General features: G+C 48.9%; 1 long non-coding RNA gene across 1 annotated transcript; it reads left to right on the forward strand.

Annotated features, from left to right (window-relative positions):
* The first annotated feature begins 767 nt into the window (after window positions 1-767).
* LOC125155637 (uncharacterized) lies at window positions 768-5455 on the forward strand. Its single transcript, XR_007148291.1, has 3 exons — window positions 768-885; window positions 1654-1775; window positions 4960-5455. It is a non-coding gene; the product is annotated as an uncharacterized LOC125155637 (long non-coding RNA).
* Window positions 5456-23772: the final 18317 nt, after the last annotated feature.

Raw genomic sequence — 23772 nt, forward strand, 5'->3', positions numbered from 1 at the left:
GGAAATTACTAATGGTGTGAAAACTTCTCCCGGCCATTATAACCGAGATCCTTCCCCCTGCCTACAAGTGAAAGTTTAAACAGACTTCCTTTCTTGGGTAGGGAAACAGCAAAAAAAAACCCCAATGTCTGATCACGGCAAAGTTCAATGCCATTCTGCCAGACTCTTCTGGGCACACAAAACCCTAAAAGGGCAGCGGTCCACAAGCGTCTGGACTCAGAATCCAAGTTCTTGGGGCGCTTTCCACAAAGTGCTTGAAACAGTGTTAAAGCATCAATAGTCGTAGAAGCTGTCTTCACTTTGCGCCGAGCCATACGGCCGGTAGATCATTTTCACACACAGTATCTCATGTAATCCTGTTCGCAGCCCAGGGAGGGGAATATTATTCTTGTACTTTTGCAGAGGACAAAACTGAGGACCAGATGATTTAAGAAAATTGTCCTAAATCTCAGGGTAGTGTCAGTGGAGGGGTTTCTAGCTGGTCTCTGGGGTTGAAGTCTGTTTGTGTTCTTGAGCAGCGTCTGAAGATGAAAGGCAGGGCTGGAAAGAGCGTGTAGACGGGAGACTGCAGAAGTACGCCGGGCAAACACCCGATCACGTAAGGTTACGCTGTTTCCAGAAAGGGCCTATGGGCAGCTTTCTCTCTGCCTGGGAGTGTCACGTGCTGGGGTCACAGACCCCCGGACCCGGAAGTGACACAAGTTATCACGTAGTTCAAAATCCTGTTTTTCAGGGATGGACTCAGAGGCCCCAGAGAACATAACTATCTTGCAGAGACTTCCACAGCCAAGTGGTGAGAAGCTGGGATTGCTCCCCGGTTTTGCGGATCTTCTGTGGGACTTTCTCCTGCTTCGCCTTCCTGCCACAGTGTCTCCCTGGGACCAGGTAGAAAGCTGTTTACGGTGGAAGGCAGTTGGGCATCCCCTTAGGCAAGTGAGCTCATATTAACAATCGCTGGGATTCATGAGTGTGCCGAGTACTTGCACACGCCTGATTTGGAATCATCACAAGAACTCTGCAAAGTGTGCATCCTTGTGCCTGTGACGAAATGAGGCCAGGGATGAGGAGGAGGGGCTTCGCGGGGACAAGGCCGAGTTCATGCTCTTTCTGCTGCGCAGTGTGGCCTCTGTAATGATTTATCTCTTGTTCTAGAAAACAGAAATGTTTGATTTTTTTTTTTTATATGGCCAAGTATCATTTTGGGGAAACCATTAAAATTCGAGTTGTCTGCGTTTAGTCCTAGAACTATATTTGATTAAAAAGGGAGATAAGGGAGACGAATCAGTTATCGCTTTCAGACAGTCCTTAGACGTCTTGATTTTTCTTTTTATTGTGAAGGAAAACCAACAACGTTTTTAAAAAGCTGTAATTCAAGTCATATGCTTACGTAATTCTTCTTTTTTTAGAAGAGATACTTTTTTTTCTTTTTTGTTTAACCCATATTCATCTAGAGTGCTGGGGGCAGAGCCCCAGAGACTCTTCTGTATTAATTAGTTCTTCCCTTCATGTACGAATACCTTCAGGGGCACTAAGCATATTCATCATTTATACCTCAGTTAGAGTTTTCTCTGACACACCTGCTTCCCTCTTAGCATCTGTGACTTGCCTTCCAAGTTAAAAAAAAAAAAAACGTTCTTTTGTTTTTTTTTTAAGCTTGGACAATGTTGAGGGATGGAGAGATGTGACTTCCATGCCTTCCAGGAAGAATTTGGAACCACAGATGGGCAGCATGGATTCACTGGAACCACAGAACCAGCAGGGAAGGGAGCCAGAAGGTGGGGACATGGAACCGGTAGAGAGGGAGTTGGGACAGTGTCAGAGTGAAATTTCTCAATTTCCATTCCACCCCCCCCCCCCACCCCGACCCCTCATGGCTGTTCCTGGCCAGGGTGCCCCCAAATCCCGATACAACATTGTCAGCTGAACACTGTCTTAACAGTCCTGACCGTCACCAGGCACTGCGCTGGTGGGGGCGGGGAGGGGGGGTTCACAACGCATCTTTCAGTGTGATTCCACACACGTGCCTCTGTCGTTTCACTACATCCCTTTTCACACGGACCCTCTGCCTTTACCTGCACAACCCAGAAGGGTCACATCCTAGACCGCTCCCACAGAACTGGGGCAGGTACCTCAGCGTCAAACCCGTCGTGAGGTTGACTCTGAATCTGTTGACTTTTCACTTGGTTTCTGGCCCTTGGACTTGTGTTGCCTGGCTCTGGTGGCTGTGGGTTTCTTGGTCCCTAACTGCTGGCTTCGTTTATAACCTACACGCTTAATCTTGACTCCTGATAGGCGCGGGATGTCTGAGTGGTCATTTGGCTTCCAAGCCCTATTGGCTTTTCTGATGCCCAGCTCCTACCTGTAATTCTTAGATTTGTTTTATTTTTCTGCCTGGCTTCCCACCCTGGTCCAGGATGCCTCCTCAGCAGCTATCCTGACCCAGTGGGGAGATTCGATATCATTGAACAGCTAGGTATACAAGAGGACCACGGAAGGGTCGACAACCTCACGTTACCATCTCGCAACTGGCAGAATTGTCACGGCCTTTTTGATGACGGAGCCATTTTATATGTAACAAGAGTTCACAGAACGCTTGAACAGGAGAAATGTTTTGTAATCAAGGAGCAGTAATTGTTATTCTTTCCAGTTGTTGAGTTAGCTATGCCTCTATAAATTATAACGTAGTGTTCCAAATTTATATTGAGTTCCTGCGGTGTCCTGAAATTGGGGTCAGCCCACCTCTCCAAAGAAGACCAGACATGTTCCTGTGATGCGGGTTCATGAATGATAATTTCGATCGCTTCTTCCTCATTCTAAAAGCGAACAAAAGTCAGCGTCCCCACAGAGCCTAGATTTCTGAAGTAACTTTACCTGTGTGAAATCCCAACTTATCTCGATAGGATATTATCAAAGGAAGGGAAATTTCCCATCCAGGATAAGTAAAAACAAATCAAAACAAAACAAAACAAAACTCAATATCTGATCCCCAGCAAAGCTCTGGCACTTTGTCTCACAGGTTTGTTGAGAATTTATAACCATGGTTGATTTCTTGGGCATTAATTTCTTACCACTTTCTGGGAATCTATTGAGGCAGATGCAAATTAGGATAGGGTGGGTCCTCAAATATAGATTCTTTCAGACTACTGTTCTTAAGAATTCACATTGAGCTTATTTCTAAACTTATAACATTATGACAGAGAGGTCAATGAGTCAACTCTTTGAGTTTGCGATGACTTTAAGGGCATGCCATCGACCACATTTCTAACTCAAATCAAGCTATTTTAGGTGTGGCTCTCAAAATCATCGATCTCCGCAATGTCGCACTCGACTGCACTTGTAGCATGTTTTTGAGCTGCAGGGTCCATGGGGCTGGAATGCTGGCCTCGGGAAGGACTCTGGACAGGGTTTGGCAATCGTATGAACCACCGGGGTTCCTTCCCGAAATCAGCCTGGCATCGACTGGATCAACAGCAGAGCCCTATTCCCGGTCTGTGTTGAAATTCTCTGTTGTCCTTTCAAATCCTAAGTAAAGGTTTCCTCCCATTGTGTAAATCGAGAAGCCTGACAGAGAGTTGTGTTCGGCATTCTGTTTCTGGAAACCTCTCTCACAGAGGCCACCCAGAGGTGTTCGAGAGTTACCCCAGTGATGGTCGGCGCTGATGATGCAACAGAGGCTACTAGCCAAGTGTGTGTGGCAATAAAACTCATCCTAGAGGAACAGAGGCAGAGATAAGCAGGGGCAAATCTAAGAAGGATGTAGCAACAGCTCAAAAGATCTATCACTCAGACAACCAAGGTTGTAGGGAGTAGAGCAGGAACAGCGAGCGAACAGTCCTGATAAACCAATGCGGTAATTGGAAGTGTTTCTGGTGATGTGAAGGAGGACTCTGGAGGCCTCCGGGGTGAGATAAGGCAAGCAATCAACATGTCAGGGTAATTTGCTGGCAGTTCTGGCTTTGGGTCAGGTGCATAAACCTGCCTGCTGTGATGTATGAAGCCTGCTAACCTGAGGAACTTGGTCATAGAAGGACAATAGCAAAGTGGAGGCTGCTTGGGACTGACAAGAGGGGCCACCTGGCCCTGCAAATGTGACATCCACGCTGAGGAAGGCAGACCTTGATTACAAACTGCTATTGTAGGGGGAGGGGCGGGCGTGGCCTCCCCCTAGGACGGCTGGGCCTGTCTCACAGCTACTGAGTGGTCCTTGAGGATGATGGTCTCAAAAAGCTGCAAGATGGGTAGAAAGGCTTTTGTGAAAGTTCCTCCATACGAGCCAAAGGGACTCAACGTCAGCTCTCTGACCACCCACTGACTTTGCACACCCTTCCCTCTCACCGAACCCACCCAGATCACGCACCGCTCCTCACTCTGTCGATCTCGCACCTGACTCTGCACGCTTCCCACCGTCCTACGAAGTTCCCTCCAACAGCGCACACCCCTCGCCACTTGGACGGTTTCGCTTCCCCTGGGCTCAGTTCAGATCCCACCACCCAGCCCACTGACGCCACACAGATTACGTATTGCCTTGAAACCACTGGCATTTTGCCCACTCAGTATCTATTCTTCCACTCTGCCTCGAAGTTAAACCCTGGTTCTATTTCCCAGCCTCCCTTGCTGCTACATTTGGCCATGTAACCAAGTCTGGCCAATGGGATTTAGACAGAAGTCTTCAGGGGGGACATCTGGGAAGGGTCCTCGAAAGGGGGCAGAAGGCTGGGGCATAAACTTCTGCCCTTAGTCTTTATATTTTTCCCACCAGTTTTGAAAACAGATATGATGGCTCAGATCTTGTCAGTCATCTTGTGCTTTTGAGAACAGAAGCCAGCAAATACGAATGCTTGGTTCACAGGTTAGAGGGAACTTGGATTCTTGATAACGTCGTGGGACTAGAATACCTTCTCTGCACCTTGTGTCTTTCATTGCTTTCACGTGACAAAACGAACCCTTCGTGTCACTTAGGCTGCTGTATCCGGGTCTCCGTTATTACAGCTGAAGGTGATTTCTCCGGACACGGTGCCCGCCGTGCTTCTGAGCCCACGCTGTGCACACACTCACTAGCCTCCTTGGCCAATGTGCGTCCTCTGCATGCTATCATCCGACCATGATGTTGCATGAGTGGAACAACCGTCTTTTTTTTGTTTTTAATGCCAAGAGGAGTCTGTGCATTTTCCTTTCGACTTCTCCAGTTGTATAGAGGAGAACGGATCAGACTCTCTGAGGTACACAAATCGCATTCTATAAATGTTCACGGGGCGGGGTTACCAGTGGCAAACGTTATCATTTCCTGGAGTAAAGCTGAGTCACGCCCACTACACTTCCCAAAAGTCTATACTTGGAAAAAAAAAATACACATTCATGTCTTTGCCTTGTCTTGAATCTTTCCCCCTAGAAAATCCAGAAGAAATAAGACTGAAGGATATTACACCTGGAAGGCAGGAAGTGGGGGGGATGGGCTGTCCACCACAGGGCCCTGATGTGAGTGGCTCCCCAGAGGGGTGAAAAGCCGGGGGCTGGCCTGGTCCCACTGCTCAGCTGCCGGCAGGGTCCTGGGGGCTTTGCTATGGTCAAGCTCTTACTCTGTTCCAGGGCCTCCTTTGCCTCTTGGGAGAAGCCCCTTCCCCAGGCTCCAGCACGGCGGGGCAGGGAGAGGGGCTCCTCCGAGAAGCCGCGTGTGACGGTGAACGATTCCTCCACCGAGAAGTCTTCAGGCTGCAGAGAGCAAGGCGGAGAAGGACGTGACTGAAATCTGCAGGTGGGAAGTGGTTACCTAGGGCACAAAACCTCCTCAGGGTCCCCGCAGAACGAGGAGGCGTGGCCCGAGGCTCGCAAGCGGCAGATCTGGGAGAACAATGAAAAGACACGATGTTACACGGGGCGCCCGTGGGTGTCCGGACCCCCCACTGCTCGGCCTCTACTCTTCTCACGTGGTCGAAGGGCCTAGAAGAAGCGGGGGGGTGAGGGTCTGCACAACCGTCTTCACGAGGCGCATCACCGCCAGCGGCGACTGGCAGGCGGGTCCCGTGACGCCTCGGTGGCCTCAGGTTGTTTGTGAGACCTGGGGTCCTGGGGAGTCACACGTGTGAGTCACGGTCACGCGTTGATTCTGCTCTTTGCCGATTCCGTCGGCATTGGCATTCGCAGAGTCATTTCTCTGAAAACGTAACAAGGGGAAAACAATAAGCCCTAATTTTTCAGTGATGGATTTCCCGTCGTTTTCACGTCAGGAGCCCTCCGTCCGGCCCACGCGGCCCACCTCGGCCTCTGGACGTCATTCTTACGTTGGGACACAGCCCGCGATGCAGAAGCCGCAGCTGCGGGCCCTCGTTCCCTCCAGTCTGTCCCCGGCGCTGACCTGTTGGAAGAGACCAGTCACTTATCCCACCGGAGCCTCAGCTCCCTCCCTCCCTTGCAAAATGAAGCGACACTTGCCCTGAGGACAGGCCACCCACGCAAGCCACCTGCTAGCGCGAGGGGGAGTGGGGCCTGCGCAGGTGTCCCGGGCCCCCTCGCTTCTTCTCCGGTGGCGCCGATGACTCACAGCTTGTCGTGCAAGTCGGAAGGGGCGAGGAGCGGAGAGGGTTTCTGCTCTGAAAGGTGGCGGGGGGATCCGTGCGATCGTTGGTGGGGACTGAGGCTCCTCAACCCCCGGGGCGCAGGCTGAGGCCTCAGCCCTGGGAGAAAGTTACTTTCCTTCGCTGCTTTCTTTCTCCCACAAACCTCAGGCGAGTGGCTTCTGGGCTTTTTAAAGAATCAACTGATACTTACGAGGCTCAAGCTACAGTTAACGAAGCTTCTGCTGGTCTTCTCCAGCGGGCGAGTCTTCTGCGGCCTCACCGTAAGCTGGTTCGCTGTCCTCCGCCACCAGGCACCGCGGTGTTGACCCCTTAGGTGAACTGTGTGCGTGCCGGTGCGTGTGTATATGTGTGTGCGTGTGGGTGTGCGTGTGGAGGTACACGTGGGCATGTGTGCGTATGTGTGTGTTAGTATGCGTGCAGGTGCACGTGTGTGTGCCTGTGGAGGTACCTGTGGGCACGTGTGTATGCGCGTGTTTATGTGTTTGTGTGTGTGTGTCTGCGTGTGCACGTGTGTGCACGTGGGTGTATGAGTGCGTGTGGGTGTGCACTGTCTCTGGGTGTACGTGTGAGTGCGTGTGGGTGTACGTGTGAGTGTGTGTGGGTGTGTGGGTGTACTGTGTGTCTGTGTGTGCACGTGGGTGCACGTGGGTGTACGTGTGAGTGCGTGTGGGTGTGGGTGTGCACTGTCTCTGGGTGTACGTGTGAGTGCGTGTGGGTGTACGTGTGAGTGTGTGTGGGTGTGTGGGTGTACTGTGTGTCTGTGTGTGCACGTGGGTGCACGTGGGTGTACGTGTGAGTGCGTGTGGGTGTGCACTGTCTCTGTGTGTGCATGTGGGTGTATGTATGAGTGCGTGTGGGTGTGCGGGTGTGTAATGTGTATCTGCATGTGCACGTGGGCGTGAGTGGGTGTGGGTGTGCACTGTGTGTCTGCGTGTGCACGTGGGTGTATGTGTGAGTGCATGTGGGTGTGCACTGTGTGCGTGTGCACGTGTGTGCACGTGGGTGTATCTGTGAGCGTGTGTGGGTGTGCACTGTCTCTGTGCATGCACGTGGGTGTGTGTGTGAGTGTGTGTGTGCACTGTCTGTGTGTGCATGTGGGTGTACGTGAGTGCGTGTGGGTGTGTGGGTGTGCAGTGTGTCTGCGTGTGCACGTAGGTGTATGTGTGAGTGCGTGGGGGTGTTCACTGTCTCTGTGTGTACACATGTGTGCACGTGTGAGTGCGTGTGGGTGTGCGGGTGTGCACCGTGTGTCTGTGTGCGCACGTGTGTGCATGCATGTGTAAGTATGTATACATGTGCATGTGTGCGTACATGTGTGTCCCTCTCACGAGTCACAGAGATCCCGTGTCCCCGTCTTCTACCTACGTGGCTCGCAGCCAAGCTCGGACGGACCCTGTGGCGGTCCCTGCGCCCGAAAACCCTCCCGTGAGGAAGCCCCTCAAGAGGGGCCGTCGCGGGGAGTCGTAGGCGAGCTGATCCCGGAGGCGGAGCAGAGCCCCTTCCGCGGGCTCTTTGCCAAGAGCCAGTCTCTGGAGGGAGGTGATGGAGATGTGGACACTTCGTCCCAGAAGCGGCTAACGCCGTGCACGTGGGCTGCCTGTGGTCCTGTCGCCTGGTGGCCCTGGCGTGTCCCCACGTCCCGTGGTGGCCCGGGCGCCGGCTCCTCGCACTGGGGCCCCCAGGCTGTGTGGATGGCCGTCCACACCGAGGGCGGCCCCTCCCCATCCATCCTGCCCGGGAAGTGTGGGGGGGGGGGGACAGGTGCGCTCCTGAGAAGAACCAGCTTCTTTGAGAGGGTTTGCTCTCCAGAAACGGTAGAATTGTAGGATCGTTGAGACGAAGGAGGGTCTCGGAAGCCTTGTGGGGCAAAGTCCCTGTTTTCTAGACGGGGACCCTGGGGTCCGGAGAGGCTCAGTGACTCACTGCCGGGTCTGCCGCGCGATAGCATCCGTGTGGCGATGATGGTGCAGGTTTCTTGGTTTCTAATTAAATGATCGTTTCTACTCAATCTTTTTGTAATCAGGAAGAAGACAGTCTTTTGACGCACACCTCCAGGAGGGTTAGGGCAGATGCGAGAATCGGCGGATTTATTGTCTGGCCGCAGTGGCCACTCTAAGAGAAATGGCTCTGAGTTAGCTTTAAGAAGCAGTCAGGGTCCCCGACACGCACGAGTAAATTGTAATGTCCCGTCCACGTCTCCCAGGGCTCCTCATTTCTCCTTGTGTCTATGGTTCCAACTCCCAGTGTCCTCTGTCTTCATAAACCGAAAAGCACAAGAGGCGTCTGTAGGAGCTTCTAGAACATGTCTGCCTTTCCCCTCCCCCTCCTTCCTCTTCCTCCTCCTTTTCTCCTCCCCCTCCCCCTCCTCCCCTTCCCCTGTCCTTCTCCCTCCTCCCTTTCCCCTCCTCTTCCCCTCCCCTTCCCCTCCTCCTCCCCCTCCCCCTCTTCTTCCTCCTCCTCTTTCCCTTCCCCTCCTCCCCCTTCTCCCCTCCCCTCCTCCCCTTCCCTTCTCCCTCCTCCCTTCCCTTCCTCTTCCCTTCTCCCTCCTCCCCTTCCTCCCCTTCCCTTCTTCTCCCTTCTCCTTCCCCTCCTCTTCTTCCTCCCCCTTTTCTTCCTCCCTCCTCCCCCTCCTCCCCTCCCCCTCCCTGTGCACAAACACAAGGTTCTTTCGAAAGCCCAGAAAGGAAGACAGTAGGAAGGCACATTTCCCGCGTCTTGATCCTCGCTGACTGAGGGGCTGGGGAAAGGGGTCCCAGGCTTATTTCCGAGGCTACATGTCTGGGAGTAGAACACTTAGCGATGGTGTTTAGGAGTTTTCTTCTCCAAACGTAGGTCCAGAGGCACCGGCTCAGGTGCAGTGTGTCAGGCAGGTGGATGGGGAGGCCCAGGCGAGATGGTCGGCAAAGTGGGGGCAGGTCCCGTTTACGTCAGGACCCAGACACGGCCCCCACGTGTCCCTGGTTTACATGTCTCCTAAATCTCTTCGTGGTCTCCCTGTTTGTCACCTTTCCGCCTTGCAATGTGTTTGCTGAAGACACTGGGTTACTTCAGTGATTGAATCCCCGTGACATAATTCACCACGTTCCTCCATATGCCGTATTTCCTGTATGTTATTGTTAGGTACAAATTTGTCCCTGTTTAGTAATGATAATAAAATAATGATAGATATTCTGATTGTTAAGCTCTGTTCATTTTTATTATTGCTATTTTTTTCCTAATAGACTTTATATCTTAGAAGAGTTTTAGGTTTACAGAAAAATGGGAAAGACCATGCAAAGAATTCCCCGACTACTCCCAACTTCCCTTATTATGAGCATCTTACTTTAATCTGGTACATTTGTTACAGTTAATGAGCGAATGTTGATGCATTATTATTACCTAAAGTCCATGGTTTATTCAGATTTTCTTAGTTTTTACTTAATGTCCTTTTTCTGATGGAAGACTGCGTCCAAGGAATCACATGACATTTGCTCGTCCTATCTCCTCAGGCTCCCCTGGGCTGTGACAGTTTCACAAACCTTCCTGTGTTGTTGTTTTTTTTTTCTTTTAATGTTTTAATGTTTATTTATTTTTGAGAGAGACAGAACATGAATGGGGAGGGACAGAGAGAGAGGGAGACACAGAATCTGAAACAGGCTCCAGGCTCTGAGCCGTCAGCACAGAGCCCGACGCGGGGCTCCAACTCACGAACTGCGAGGTCACGATCTGAGCCAAAGTCAGACGCTTGACCGACGGAGCCACCCAGGCGCCCCAAACCTTCCTGGTTTTTGGCCAGTTGTGAAGAGTGCCAGTCTGGTGTATGGATGGTAGTGCCCTCACCAGCTAGAATTCCTGGGACATTTTTCTCGTGATGAGACTGTGGTTATGGGTTTTGGGAGGAAGATCACAGAGGAAAAATGCCATTTTCATCAAGTTCAGGAGTACAGGTGGCGATGGGATTTGTGACTGTTGGTCTATTGACTTTGCCACCTGGCAGAGGTGGTGTTCGTTGAGTTTATCACTGTGCCTTTGCCCTCCTCGCCTCGCCTCTACTCCTCCATGCTCACTGGAAGGGAGTGACACCTCCGGGGTGGGGGTCACACTCCTCCTCCCCACTAACCCTCCCCGCCCCAGCCGTGGAGTGTGTGTGTAAAATCATTTGGAATTCTCCTGCGTGAGATATTTGTCTCTTCTCCTACGTATTTATTTACCGAATCCTTTATTTATATCAATATGAATTCATAGGTATTTATTTTATGCCTTGGGCTCTAATCCAAGGCTTTTTAAAAAAAAGTTGAGGGGCGCCTGGGTGGCGCAGTCGGTTAGGCGTCCGACTTCAGCCAGGTCACGATCTCGCGGTCCGGGAGTTCGAGCCCCGCGTCAGGCTCTGGGCTGATGGCTCAGAGCCTGGAGCCTGTTTCCGATTCTGTGTCTCCCTCTCTCTCTGCCCCTCCCCCGTTCATGCTCTGTCTCTCTGTCCCAAAAATAAATAAACGTTGAAAAAAAAAAACTTAAAAAAAAAAGTTGATGTATTTATTATTTTGAGAGATAGAGAGCACCCATGCAAATGGGGGAGGGGCAGAGAGAGGGAGAGAGAGAGAATCCCAAGCAGGCTCTGCACTGTCCTTGTAGAGCCCGATGTGGGGCTTGAACCTACGAACCACGATATATCATGACTTGGGCTGAAGTTGGATGCTTAGCTGACTGAGCCACGCAGGCTCTCCAGTAATTCAATGCTTCTTTGTTTTGTTGCTTGAATTATTCTAGCTCTTTCGGTTGGATCTTGTGTCTCTCTGACATACGCTTATCATTGTGGGTTATTATTTATCAGTTTGGAGCACTGCCTTAGTTTCTGGGCTCCAAAACATTTTAAGGAATGGAAACTCAATTCACTTCAAGTTTTGAGTGAGGGGACTGCATTTTACGGCAGGAAGTACACAGAGATTACTCTCTTTATCTAATGAAATGTGACGGCCAGTTTTGCTGGACTTCCTAAACCCCTGGGGTCAACAGCACACCCGCCTGTCCCCCATTCACACTTAATTCTTTGAACTCCTGCCAAGTTACATGGCCCACATCACAAATTCTCCATCACAAAAATTAGGTATGATGCTCTATCAGCTGATTAGATCCTCCTTAAGGTTGTTGAAAACAAACAAACAAAAATTCAAAAACCGTCTGACTTGCAAACGGATTTATTGTCCTAATTTCAGTTTCTCTGAATTATACTGAAAAGACTTTATCAAGACTCATCAAGTGGCCCTTGATTTTGTCGATTGCCTTTTAGAAGTCTCTGTTTAACCCGACATACTTAGAAAGGTTTAGAAGTTTCTGAATATTAGTTTTAATACACCACTGTTAATATAATGTTTCGATGATATATATTTATTATGTACTTCCGGGGGGGGGGCAGTAAAAATAATCCTAACTCTGGAGATTTAACTCCGTCAACTTAGGGAAGTTCTCCACTATACAATCTGATGGTGATGGGTTGCTAATTATCAGGAACCACTGCCCTGGGCACACGGAGACATATGTTTACCTTCTTGTAATGAGCAAAACCACGACTCATTGTCAAACTAATCAGCCAAATCAGCTTCTCTTCTGTCAGAAAAAGTCTGACTTCATATTTAACCCGAATAAACATGCCATTATGCATTTCCATGACAACCGTCTCTCTTCTGAACACAGGGACGAGCCGGGGATAAGAGGATCCCGGTTCCTCTCACATCAATTTGAAAAGATGGCAAGTTTAACTCTCTTGATTTTTGGAATATTTACAATGTAAATGGCATCATGCATTACTCCCTCCAAATCAGAACTTCTTTTTTTTTTTTTTTTTTTTTGCAAATCTTGTTTGTTAATAAAATCATGTTCCCAAGCTAAAGCAAGTCTTAATGCATGGATAAAAGACATAAAACTTAATTTCTGCATGGTCATTATAACGATCGGGACCCGTTACATAATTTGCAGGGTCCTGTGCAAAGTAAAAATCCAAGACCTCTTATTCTTTTTTTTTTAAATATAATTTACTGTCAAATTGGTTGACATAAAACACCCAGTGCTCATCCCAACAAGTGGGGGCTTCTTATTCAAAAATTAAGTATTTCAAGATGGCCAATGGCAGAGCCTTAAAACTGGGGTGGACCCTACTGGCTGGGGTCCCTCTAAGCGCAGGGCCCTCTGCGACCCCCACGAGGCTCGTCTGGACAACAGTCTAGCTTGTAGAGACCCTACTCCCTTTCCTGATGGAGGCCAAATTCTTGTGAATGAAAGTTCCCAAGTTAAAAAAATAACATCACCAAGATACTCTGCCTGCATTTTGTTCTCTGTAAGTGTGGACACAATGTATTAACTGGAAACATCTGTGGGTTTTCCTGTCTGTAACGCATAAGACATCAATCTACCACACTCTTTACGGTGCTCCGGTGAGCAATTTTCTTAATGCCTCAGTGTCCTCATCTATAAAATGGGGATAATGCATGCACCCTGACCTGTAAAGACTAACTGGGTTAACATGGCAATACACTTAGCACAGTGTTGATAGGACTGTGTGTTATTATTATGATTGTTACTGTAATTACGCTGTCATTTCATTCACAACACAAACTACGGTTAGAACAGGGACCTGATGTAATGGCCGTGACAGAGTCAGCATAGAAAATCTTTTCCCCATCAAGAGTATGTGGGGAGCATAACCTTTCCGTATTTATGTAAGATTTTCCACCTTTCGCTGGAAAAATCACGACACTCGAGACAACACCGCCTCTGGGAGGCCCCCACTCCAGTCCTGGCGACCAGACTTAAATGTGAGGCTTACTGGGTCCTCTCCGCTCACGGCCGCCACACGCAAACGCTGGACCGCCTTGTCTGGCGAGTGGTCCAAGCACAAACGTGGGTCACCGAACGCAACACCCCAAGTGCCATTTGCAGGTACACGGCAGCCATCGTGACACGAGCCAGAAGGATACTGTTTCAGTTACTAGGGATTCTAAACCTTCATACCAGCATCAGCATTAGAACGGAACCACTTCTGGGCTGCCTGGGTGGCTCAGTCGTTAAGCATCAGACTTCATCTCAGGTCACAATCTCACGGTTCGCGAGTTCCAGCCCCGCGTCGGGCTCTGTGCTGACAGCTCGGAGCCTGGAGCCTGCTTCCGATTCTGTGTCTCCCTCTCTCTGCTCATGCTCTGTCTCTCTCTCTGTCTCTCTCTCTCCAAAATAAACAAACATTAAAAAAAAACTGAGCCACTTCCAAATCTTAGGACACATAAGACCAAAGAGAAGTGATAGCCACTCACACAAATTAACGTGCCCCTCTCCTTTCTCACTCTGAAAGGCGTCTTCAAACCACATTATTACATTTAAGAGTCAAAGTGTTAATTCCTCAGCATTCCTGACAACTGGAAAGCACACTGGAGGCCGAAGGTGCGGGAGTGGATGGTTTAACCTCAGCGTCTGTGAAGAATGGTGCCCGCAGAGCCAAGAACATGTCCGGTTTCAGTCAAGATTAATGCAAATTTGGTTAAAAACAAAGGCCACCAGGTAATCCAAGGGTTCCCATGGAAGAACTCAGGAAAAGTAGTCGACACGGCACACCGCAGGTCCGAACACCTCCCTTGTGGCAGGTACTCGTGTGAAATTCAAGATAAAGGTTTAGTCTCATCACTTAACATCAGTGTTTCCCCCCACTGTGAAGGGAATGAAGAGGGGTCCTCTTTTCCACTTACAAAAACAGGGAGCCACATTAATTTGTGTGTATTTCAGGACTCACATAAGGGTGACTCTCCAAAGCCTAGGATTTTCCCTAAGACAGTGGGCCATTTTGGTTATCCTTTTTTTTTAATGTTTATTTTATTTATGTTGAGGGGGGAGGGGCAGAGAGAGGGAGAGAGAGAGAATCCCAAGCAGGCTCTGCACCATCAGGGCTCAGACTTCTATACAGCAAGATCACGACTCAAGCCGAAATCAAGAGTCCAATGCTCAACCGACTGAGCCACGGAGGCGCCCCTGGTCACCCTTTTTATGAGCAGGGCGTTCCACCATACAGAGCCGGGGGTTTCCAGACGTGTGTAGGAGAGCAGGTGTGCGAGGCGAGCCAGTGAGCGCAGACAGCGTCACGGAAGACATTCGAGACGTTAGCTCCGGGAGGACAGGGGTTCCGCAAGAGGACTTGACTGGGTAGCCTGGTCTGACACAGGGACGTGACAGCAGAGTATTGCTTCAAAGCTGGAGACTGTCTGCAGCAGGCTCATGCTGCTGGAAAAGGTTCTTGTGCCGGCCAAGGTCAACCTGGGCCACAAGGCTGCTGTCCTCACCCTCCGTCCCGAAGCAATGCTCGGGATGCGATTAAAGGCCTTCTGGTAGATGTCCCGGTTTTCCTGACTCTGTAAGAACTCAATCTTATCCACGCCTAGAATGAGAGCAAAGAAAAGTCTGTGTCTGTGTGTGTATAAAAAAACAAACAAACCAACCACGAGGCTTGCTGACGATCTTACCAGTGCCCTTAGCTTTCCTCATGAAGAATTAATTGATTTAATTTTGGACTCTGGATGTTCTATAAATACAGTATTGTACACTGTATTCGATGTTTTCATCCTGTTGTTTGGCAGTGTTTTAGGAGGAAGATCACAAAGAATCGTTCTGAGAAATCCATGTTGCATGTGAGATTCATTACGAGTCAGTACTGGCATCTGATAGTCCCTGGAACCTGGGTTGAAAAACTTCCGTTCTGTAAAAACCCAAATCGTGTTGCTTTTCTGTGTCCAAGGGAATCGTCGTGTCTGCTTTCTTCAAGATTCTGATTCCTAAGGAGGAACCTTAGCCACAGCCTGGCAAACCTAAACAGTGCTTAATGATTTAAATTCCAACTCCTGGGGGCGTCTGGGTGGCTCAGTCAGTTGAGCGTCTGACTCTTGATTTTGGCTGAGGTCGTGATCCCAAGGTCATGGGATCAAGCCCCGTGTTGGAGCCTGCTTAAGATACTCTCTCTCTCTCTCTCAGAAAAAAATTACTCTCTCTCAAAAGTAAAAAATCAACCACAAAAAATACAATAAACTCCGACTCCTTTTACTAGAGAGTGACAGAGCAATTCAAGCCGGAAATCAAGTTGCTGTGAGATACATCTGTATCAGTTCCCCGGGCCTGCTGTAACAAAGCGCCATGAACTGGGTGGTGAAAACAACAGACAGTGATCGTCTCCCAGTTCTGGAGGCTGGAAGTCAGAAATCCAGGCGACAGCGGGGCTGTGCTCCCTTGGAAGTTTTAGGGGACGCCTCACTGACCCCCTCCAAGCCGTTGGTGGTTTGCTGGTGGTCCTTAGCTTACAGCGCGTTGACCTGCTCTCTGCCTGTCACGAGGTGTTCTCACGGTACCTCTGACTCCGCACGACCATCTTCTTATAAGGACACCGGCCGTCCTGGATGGTGCCTACCCCACTTCAGTGTGACCTCATCCCAACTGATGGCATCTGCAACAACCCTATTTCCAAGGAAGTTCCCAGCCTGAGGTCCTGAGGGTTAAGACTTAAGGGAGAGGGGAACAGTTCGACCCATCACAACACTCTATTAAAATTTTTTAGACCAAAAGGCGAAATTGGGGCACCCGGATGGCTCCGCGGGTGAAGGGTCCGACTTCGGCTCAGGTCATGATCTCGCGGTCCGTGAGTTTGAGCCCCGCATCGGGCTCTGTGCTGACAGCCCGGAGCCTAGAGCCTGCTTGGGATTCTGTGTCTCCCTCTCTTTCTGCCCCTCCCCCGTTCATGCTCTGTCTCTCTCTCAAAAATAAATAAACATTAAAAAAAAAAGGTGAAATCTTACTGCAGTTTTAGTAATCTTAAAATATTCAGATATTGGAAAATTTTGCACCACAAGATTTTTTTTTTTGCATCATAACTAATATACAACTGAATTTTAATTTCTTACATGCCAACAACAATGTATTGTTGGCTTATCAATAGTTAATATTATATTTTCAAATAATACTTCTCACTACCTAGATTTGTATTTCCAAAGGTTATTATAAAAACCACTGAGAAATAACTAATGGGAAGAATCTTGTGATATAGATTACTACAATCAGTAAAATCCAGATTAGAATGATGTAGATCGAATATGGTTATTAATTTTTATAATAAATCATAAAAAATCAGATAACATGTCAACTGTGCTCTTTTTCATTACTCAGTTTGTAGTAATCTGATGTGGTGTGAGACTAAACTTTCAGGAAATCATTTCACAAAAGGCATGATATTTCTCCCACACATGTGTGAGAACACACATAGCATACTCTGGGGTTTGGCTTTTGGAGGGAGGTAAGTGAGAATCATGTGTTAATAGCAGAAACCATCCCATTAACTTCATTAGACATCATGATTAAACTTTCTCCGTCCATTGGAGGATAGAGAAAGGTGTGTATACTTCAAAAGCTAATCAGTCTGGAAGCTACGGGGCGTAGGGTGCACCTCATTTCTTCCGGTGCAAGGGAGGCAAGAAAGAACAGCCTATGAGCTTCCTCAAGAGCAAATACTCCAATGGCTCTGTTCCAGGAACAACTCACACGGTAGTTGTAAATCGATTCCCTTGCGAAGTCCTTGGGCACCCAAATAGATCTCTTGTGACAGTTACTGGTTGGCTAAACTTCGGTCACACGCAGAAACTTAGTGGCAAAAGGAGCTGGGAAATGAAGCCTGTAGCTTTCCAGGTATGGTAGATTAGGAAGGGGAGCTAGGATGTGGGGATGTGGGTCTTGAGTGAACCCAATAAGTTTACATAATTTACCACCATCAGTGGAATCACCAACAGCGATGCTCTGCACTTCTTGGGAACAGACTTAACACTGAGTTTGTGTGTGTGTGTGTGTGTGTGTGTGTGTGTGTGTGTGTGATGTTTCACACTGTGATTTATAAATGCCTTAGAAACTGGAGTAGCTGGCCCATAGGTATAAAGTCCTGTCCCTGGGAAGGGAGGTAAGATGGTTCTTGAGTCCTGTGGCCAGAGATGACGAAGTGACCCTGTCAGTGAGTACAGGACAAGATGATAAAATCACACAGAATGATGGCCATATAAAGTCTGGAGAGAGAATCTGGACAGCTCTTTCTATGCCTGCTTTCTTAGGCTTCGTGCACTTCTCATGTCAGTAATTTTTATTTCCTGTGTCTGTTTCATTCATGTTTATTGTATCAATCGAAAACAAAAACAAAACCTAAAATAAAGTCTGTCCACTATACTTGGAGGGGGAAGGACAAAAAACCAGACTGGGGCTCATGACACACTGATTCTGTAGCGAGTCGAGGGAGTGAGGAGTCTGTGAGAGGGAGGGCTGTGGGGGCTCCGGGGGCCTTCGGGTCTTCAATTATTCAAAAAGACCATTGGGTAAGGTAGTTGCAAAGGAAGGCTATTTTTGGGTCATTTGTCTATTAGTGAGTGTTCTGTTAGCGAGGTCGTCCGTGTTCTTGGCTCCTGCCTGGAAGGTGGCCAGAGACCTTGTAGTTTTCAGGTCCTCCCAGTAGGACAGAAAGGGCAATATGCTGGACCGGGCAGGACCTCCAGGCTGTGCAGTTTCAGTAGGGTCATCTGAGGTGTTTGGGTTGTGATCTCTGACGTTCAGCCTGCTCTGATGCTCAGTTGGGGTTTCCTGTCTGCTTGTGCCCAGAGCCCTGGCACCGGAGCAATGCAGAAGGGGAGGGGATTCATGCCCCAAGATAGAGACGGAATTCCTCTGTCCTGCCCCATCGCCCTTGACTTTGAATCTGCACCCCCTGAACTGGCTCTGCAGTAACACGAATGTCAAGTATGTAACCCACACTGGCTTCTCTGTTGGGGAACAATCCTGTTTCCTTTCTTGATAAAGCTTAGAATCCTGGTGCCATGATGCAGTTGTGAAGCACTATTTGCATGGGTGACTGTCCCCTTCACCCCTCTGTTGTGTCCGAGTCCAGGCTGTATCTGTCAAAGCCCTCAGTGACAGGAGATACGTTCATTCCCTAAAACAGAAGAGATGACTTTCTTCCTTTAGGCTCAGTTTTTACGTCCCCTGTTTTCTAAGAATGGCCACACAGTGTTTCAGGGACAGGGAAACACAACCGGCTGCCCCTGATTTGCCAGTTTGCAAACATTTTCTCACAGAGTTGGGATACCAGCAGGCACAGGAGACTTTTATAACTATCCCTGAGGGGTCTCCCTTTTCTGGAAAGATCCTGCCGCCTTTACCCCGGAGCCCTGACTCCTGGCCTAATGGGCTGAGTCTGGGAAGTCATTCACATATCAGCTGTGATGTGCCCACTACTGTGGGTATAAACCCAGAAGAGTAGGTCTTGAGACCATCGCATCCGCGTCACCAGAGCCCTGGGACATTGGCCTCCCTCATCCTCTCCGTGGACCCATCTTTGAGACTCAATTGCAGACACAGCAGTGACTAGACACGAATGGCTGTTGCCGTGTTGCCGGGTATTTGCCAACTTTGGCATTTTTGCCCGGGGAGGGAGAGGCTGCCCGAGGCTGGGCCTGGGGTCTGGTCTGAGGGAACTGGTTGCTCAGAGCCAATGCAGGCAACTGGCAGCTTGTGGGGGGGAGGCTAAGGGGCGGGGCAGGATATGTGGTTTCCTAATTTATACAGAGAAGTGAGAAAAGAGATCTTGGAGTGTTCCAAGTTGTGTAACTTCTTCTTTTTGTTTATTTATCTACTTATTAAACAATGTTAAGTGTATTGATTTTGAAAGAGAGAGAGAGAGGGTGGGGAGGGGCCGAGAGAGAGAGAAGGGGACAGAGGATCCGAAGCAGGCTCAGCGGAGAGCCCAATGTGGGGCTTGAACTCATGAACCATTATATCCTGGCCTAAGCCGAAGTCTGAGGCTTAACTGACTGAGCCACCCAGGCGCCCCAAGTTTATTTATTTATTTTGAGAGGGAGAGAGAGCAATCGCAAACAGGAGGGGAGCAGAGAGAGAGAGAGAGAGAGAGAGAGAGAGAGAGAGAATCCCAAGCAGGCTCCGCACTGTCAGCACAGAGCCCGACTCAGTGCTTGAACTCATGAACCGTGAGATCACGACTTGCACCTAAACCAAGAGTTGGATGCTTAACCGACTGAGCCACCCAGGGACTCCCAAGTAACGTAACTTCTCTCCTCTACTTTTGTCTCCCACACACGTGGGCAGGAAAGCCTTTGTGTCCCCCATCGAGCTGGGTGATTCCTTTGTCACCCCTGAGGCACAGCCAGAGAAGCCGCCATGTCCTTCACAGTGGTGGGTCAGGTCCTGTACTAATCTGTCCGTGGCGCAATCTCTGGGCCTAGAGCATCCCAGAGCAAGAAAATGAATCCTTCTCTCTGAAGAAAGGGCTGAAGCGTGTAGTGTTTCAGTGGGTGATTCTGATACGTATTTCGAGATCCCACAGAGCTTCCCTGGTCCAGAGTGCCTGTGTTCGGGCTGGGAGTCTCCCGCAGGGATCACCGAGCTCCTGGTAGACGGGCCACCCCTGGTGCAGAGGAATCTGAAGAAGGGACGCTCTGTGGGACAGGGACAAGCCTTGTTCCGGGGCAGGAGCAGATTGCTCGAGGGTGGGTAGTCTTGGATCAGAACCAGTCCTTGGTGGGAGACATGGGAGCTGTGAACGTGGGGGGCTTCGTGTTATCACCAGTTGAGATTGGCAGCGTCTGCGATGGCAGGACCTTCAGTCCTAACATCCTGGCCGGGAGGATGCCAGGGTATGAGCTGCCTGGTTGGCATGTTTTGAGTCCCCACCATGGCTCTGAGGTCCTTCCTGCTCCGCTCAGAGCACAGGGTGCTGAAGGGCAAACTCTCAGAGATGAAACCTCCCTCCCCTCACGTGTCAGTGGTTGTGTCCCCCACAGCCTGGGTCCCACACATCAGAACGTTGCCTCAGCCCTGCCGGGGCTGCCTGCCTTCTCTCCTCAATGTGCCATCCGTCGCCTGAAGTGAGTGCTGAAGGGTTAGCGAGCGGTCCACTGGAGCGGTCATCACTGGGGATCACAGCCGAGGAAGCTTTTTGAGCTTCAAGGTACCTTAGGGACCACATAAAAATGGTGGTTTCCTTTTCTTCCTTTCTTTCCTTCCTTCTTTCCTTCTTTCTTTTGAAAAACTTGGTACCAAGTAAGACCTTCTGGAACATACCACCCAAAAAGCAGGTGGAAACAATGCACCCGTTCGTCAAGCTGTTTAGATCTTCGTTGGTTTGTGAACGTGTTAGCTGCTTGCGGAATCCCTGACTCGTGCCCAGAGCCCCTGGTTCCCAGAAGCACAAAGTGAAAAGTGACGCTTTCCTTCACTGCACAGAGTGTGAAGACTGAGGAGCAAAAGCCACCATCCTGAAAGGAAGAGCCCAGCTCAGTGGAAAGGAAACGCAGGTCTTCTGATGCGCTGCTGGAGGGGATTCATTTTGGCTTCTTCCAGCCCCTTTCTTCGGTAACTGAGCCCCCATCCCACGTCCAGGTGGTTTCTGGCAACCGCGTTTTTATAGGGCTCTGAAATCACCAACCACCGTTGATGAGGACCAATGGGGACCGTACCTAATCTGGACTCGGTGTGTTCATTCTCTGTTTATATTTTTGAATCTGGACCAAGAGCTTAGTCTTCAGTTTGAGCAGAGTTGAAGGAAACAGAGAAAGTCAGAATTGCTTGGGTTCCTGGTTCTAGTTCCTCATGAGGCAAAATCCTTTCAGATTATGCTACCCGCTGCTTGCTGGAAAAGTCTTTTGCAAAGACCCTACACAATATTTCTTCTGCCCTAGTTTCTACCCTCAAGAGACTTAAATGAGCAGCTTTTGGTGAACAGCTGTTGCCGATTTTCAGTCGTCCAACCATTTGTTTTCTGTGTAGAGTGTCTACATCATCAGACTTTGGCTTACAAGTTTGGTTCCATCTTAAAGACGGGAGACTCCATATAAAACATTTCAGAAGATTTTCCATCTCTTTGTGAATATCTCTCAACCGATATTTCTGCTGTAATATATCATGAGGAAGATTTCTATTCTTTCAAATTTTTATCCTAAAAAGTAACAGGGATTATAGGGGAAATATAGCTTAGGGCATACCATTAAAAACTTCTGCAACAGGGGCTCATGGGTGGCTTAGTTGGTTAAGCCTCCGACTCTTGGTTTCGGCTCAGGTCATGATCTCACGGTTTGTGAGTTTGAGCCCTGTGTTGGGCTCTGTGCTTGGGATTCTCTCTCTCCTTCTCCCTCTCTCTCAAAATAAATGAAATAAACCTAAACAAACAAACAAACCCATAAAACCAAAAAAAAAACCCCAAAAACTTCTGCAACGATGGGATTGGTTCAATGACACAAACAGTAGCTATTCTAATAAAACTACTTTCATGACTAAATTAAGATAAAACAATCCAAATTTTTGCCTTTACCTTAAAAAAAAAAGGGACCAGGTAAGTCTCACCTGATGGAAAGATGTATAAGTAAAGATTGAGTGACAGAGAAAAGGCAAACACACCAAGAGGGTCTTTCCAAGACAGAAGCATGTGGCTGGGTGGACTGAGAGGAGAAACACGTGACTCCATGTTCCTCCAGGTTGCTGTACTCCCCATGTTGGTGTCCACCGTGGTGGCTGCTGTTACTTGGTGGTGGAGAATAGCAATCGGCCACCGATACTCCCTCACTTATCTGTCACACCTGAATTGGTTCACATTGCGGAAACAAGCGTTGTCATTGAACAGAATGAACCAATGGCCAACGGTGGTGGTGCTACAAGTTGCCTATCTGATGGGCAGAGGAGCTGGCACGCTGGTGGGAAGGGGGTGCTAGGGGCCTTATGTTGAAGCTACATTTGAATGGCAAGTATATTTTATATATTTTTTTACTTGACTTGGTTCACCCCTTCCAAAGTTGGCTCTGGCTTTGTTCATTACATAAGAAAATGGCAGGGCAGGAAGGGCACTGCTCAGGGATGGCCCGAAGCATTCGCAAGCTGACGGAGAGACTCCTTAAGGAGGGTGCTTGGCCGCATGGGCTAAGCTTCAGAAGCATCAACAGCAACTTCAGTTCAGAAATCTGCTTGGGGTGTTTATAAAGTTGAAAGAGATGTGAGCACCCAAGAAAGACCTTCTCCAAGCGTATTTCACACGCCTGAACAATTCTCGAGGAGGAGACATTCCTGCCCAGAATGTGTCGCTAGCTGAGAGCCTGCAGGGGGTGTCAGAAATGGGATATCAAAGCCGTAAGGCTCAAAGGGATGGGCAGGAATCAAGAGGGTTTGATTACGCACAAAGGAGAAGAAGGATACATCAAATAGACATGGTGACAGGCTTTGCCAATATGGCTGATGACTGAACTGTCAAGAGGGCAGCAATGGCCCCAGTCCTGATCTCTGGGTGTGCAGGGTAAATCCCTGTATCTCAAATTAGTCTTTCAAGAGATTCTTCCCAATGAGTTTATAGGTTATAGACTCAGGACAATGAACCTTAATTTACTGGCATCTCGTGAAGTCTCAACCAAGATGTTCTTCAACTATTCTCATTCTCTCAGACATTATGGAGTTTCTGGTACTGCCTTTGGCCAACACTGAGTGCTGGGTCTGCAGAGCATTATTTTGTCTGGGATAGCGGATTTAGTAGCTGTGGTTTTGGTTTGTTTTCTACATTTTACAGGGGGGGAGTGCATGCTGTGTTAATTGTGTGCGTCCCATTAAACTCTTCGAATTCTTTAAAGGAAGGGCTCTTCCAACTTTGCAGGAGTTGAAAGAGCCACACTCCTTTCGAGGAAGAGGCCTGAGCCGCTGCTGCTGAAGGAACGTGACTCTGCACAGATTATGTAGTGTGACTGGCTACTGCAAATAGATTTAGAAATTGGGGCTGGGTGGGGGGCAGAATTCCTCCGGAGTTTCAACTCACAAGAGTGAGACAATTTGACTTTGGACTTTAACTAATTTGTACTTTACTTATAGGGGAATTTAATTTTTGGAATTTAATCTCTCCCTGGAGATGTAATAATGAAGATTGACTTAAAATTTAGATGGATGCACCTACCTGCTGTTGGCATTTATTACGGAAATACTCTGATGTTGTCATTTAATCTCGTCACAGAACTTTGGTGGAACTATAGTTGGACAATATGAATAGAAGCAATTTGGATTGGGAAGAGTAAGGAGTTAGTTTTAGATTTGGCGTTAGCCTGGCCTGATATAGTTAATGTAATTAACCTACTGTTTGGACCCATTTCAGTTTCTGGAACACAGGCTACATTGGCCACTGGCA

This window comes from Prionailurus viverrinus, chromosome F1, assembly GCF_022837055.1.
Source record: "Prionailurus viverrinus isolate Anna chromosome F1, UM_Priviv_1.0, whole genome shotgun sequence".
Lineage (NCBI taxonomy): Eukaryota > Metazoa > Chordata > Mammalia > Carnivora > Felidae > Prionailurus > Prionailurus viverrinus.